Here is a 3097-nt window from a genome sequence, read left to right as displayed (position 1 = left end):
GGTAAATGTGGCTGAGGGCCTGGGTTTAGAGATACTTTTTTTTTCTTTCAGACTTTTACATTTGTTGAACAGAGATATAATCCATATCTGTTTAACTCAATGTGTTCTATCTTAGTCCATTGGGACAACTATAACAAGGTATTTTAGACTGGGGGATTTAGAACTTTATTTCTCACAGTTCTGGAGGCTGAGAAGTCCAAGATCAAGTCTCCAGCAGACTCAGTGTCTAATGAGGTCCTGATCCTCATAGATGTGCTTTCCTGCTGCATCCTCATATGGTAGGAAGGTCAAGGAGACTCCTTTACTGCCTTTCCATAAGGATGCTGATCCCATTCACCTCCTGAAAGTCACATCCTTTAGGACTGTCATGTTTAGGACCTAACATGATTTGGAGAAACACCTTCATTCAGATCATAGCAAGTGCTTAGCAGACAACCCCATTAGTAATGGCTTCAAATTTTCTCTAAATGTTCCAGTGATTAAAAATAATAGTGACCTCCAGGGCTGGGAATAGGTCAGTAACTTTTGGTCAGTAACTGCATCTGACTGGCTGAGCCATATTATGTTCCTATTATGTGTTGATTTAGATACTAAATGTCCTAGACTGCATTTCTTCCCCCACAGTCATCCTGAGCCTCAAATGAAAGCATGGTGGAGTGGAGAAAGAGGAATTTGGAGTCAAGAGATCTAAGTACAAGTCTTGATTCTCCAAGCATCTGTTACATGCATGTAGACAAGTCCGTTTGCCTTCCTGAATCTTAGCTTCCTGGTCTGGAAATTAGCTTGGGCTAATTTTAATAAGAATAAACCATAGCATTGTGGTAACATCATGGGAGACAGCATACACAAAGTACCGAAGGACCTGTAACATGCTAGCCAAATATTGGCAATTACTACAATAAAAGAGGGAAAAGCACTTTGTAAATTCTTGAAGTGCCATATAATCTGTGGGGATGATGAGCATGAAGGTTATTCGTGTATGAAATATGGTTCAGCGTGTACAATGGGTACTGCATAGTTTCAGATGCTGGAGCCATTAAAGATGGGTAAGAGGGGTGCCTGGCTGCATAAAGAAGTGATGGAAGGAGGTGAAATGGGAAGGGAAATGTATTACAGGAGTACACAGATATGGTGATTTATCTGGGGCTCTCTGGAAACTTTTTAGAAAGGTATCTCCTATCCAGATCCTCAGAAACTCTTCAATGCCCTGAGACAAGAGGATCACCATGCAACAGCTACCCTCGGGTCACTTCTGGTGACTCACTTGAATTACACCCTGTCAATTGCAATCAGTGTGAAAGTTCTACAGCTTTTGGAGTGCCTTGTTATGTTCTTTTTAAATATCACCGCCATGGGGGGGCAAGTGCATCTAGCTGTTTTGAGGGGTGTGCACTAGCACCCTGCGACCTCACTACTTCCCAAGCCCAGCTGCCATGTGCTTGCACAGCCTGCAGATTCTTGCATTTGCTCTGCAATGCCCATCAGACAAGCTCTTGGCTCTGAGCCCTATCTAGACCCTATTCTAGTCATTTCCTTCCTTTTGTTCAGAATCTGCTGGAAACCGCTTGGCTGTGTGAGCCCTCAGCCTTTGTGAATTCTGTCAGTTTTCTCTTCTGGGTTATTTGCTAATCCAGCTGCTGAAGCAGCCCTCAGTCTGGGTAGGAGGTCAACAGACAGGATGGAATCCCCAGTGAAGGCAGTCACTTCTGGAGGAAGTGTGGAAACTGTCCCTTCTGGCCAAGAAGGAAGAATTGAAGCTTCTTTCTTTCTTTCTTTCTTTTTCTTTTTTTTTTTTTTTTTTGAACTCAGCAGCCCTGAACCACTGAGCCAATCACCGCCCCCTTTTTTATTTTTTATTTTTGAGACCGGATCTCACTAAGTTGCTTAGGACCTCACTAAGCTGCCGAGGCTGGTTTTGAACTTGCAATCCTCCTGCCTCCCTCCCAAGCAACTGGAATTGCTGATGTGCACCGTCACACCTGACACTTGCCTCTTTTTCGCAGGGATTATTTGTGTTAAAACCAGGCCATGGATGGGCTGTGTGAACCTCAACCAGGCTCCTGCTCTGTTAGCCCTCCCTCTCCTACTCAATTACCAAATATTTTCTCTTCTTCCTTATTTATTTTATTCCTAGTACCCATCATTCATCCCCGTTGATCTTATTTGCTTGTTTTATGGTTATTGGCTGTACACGCAAGCCTAAGTAGATCCTGAACCTCATGAGAGCAGGAATTTAGGCAATTAGCATAGTTTGAAGCTAAGAGGGTCCCGGTGCAGCAGGACACAAAAGCACCAGGCTCTGTGTACCCCAGTCATAAAGGTAAGCAGGGGTCATTCTCTCCAGTAATGACCTCTCTGCTTTTTCTAAATCAATCTCATGGAAAACCAAAGAGCTTTGAAACGCTGAACAAATAAAGAAGAGAGTGGAGATCTGTTGCCACTTACAATAAGGACCTGAGCCTCTGTCAATCCCTCCTGTCACCAAAATTCACCTGACTGTGGTAAGAAGTAATACTAGAAATGATGATGTATAAAAAACATGGATTCAATAGCAATTTATGAAAAGTGGACAAGTGAAAATCCCAAGTCCCTTTCTACTTAATGATTCTTAAGAGAAAAGAGCATCAAAAAAAGGCTGTAGGAAGAGCAAAGTGGTCCAGATCTGCCACCAACCCTTGAGGCTTTGGACAAGTCAGTTAACAGTCTCAAGACCCCAAGTGTCATCATCCATGAAACTGCAGGATCCTCCTAGCTCTGAGGAGCTGAAGATAACAATTGAATATTTGGCACCATTTATTAAGCACTTACTGTGTACCAGACATAATACAGCATCTACCTAAACTAGCTCTTTAAAGCTCACTACTCTGATAATATTCTCTCCATTTTACACCAGAGGAAAGGGTCTAGAGTTTAATTAGCTTACACAAGGTTGAAAGGTCAATCTCATCATCTTGGCTAAATTATCAAATATAATGAACACTAAATTAGTTAATAGTTTATATTATATATAATTTTTAACTAGTCAAGTTTAATTATACCAAATTCAGTAAAATTGGGACATTTCAAAAAGTAGCTGTAAAAGAATTATCTCTCTCTC

Source organism: Spermophilus citellus (genome assembly GCF_964194105.1).
Source record: "Spermophilus citellus genome assembly, chromosome: 8".
In the NCBI taxonomy this organism is placed as follows: domain Eukaryota; kingdom Metazoa; phylum Chordata; class Mammalia; order Rodentia; family Sciuridae; genus Spermophilus; species Spermophilus citellus.
Note: the sequence above shows the minus strand (reverse complement) of the source record.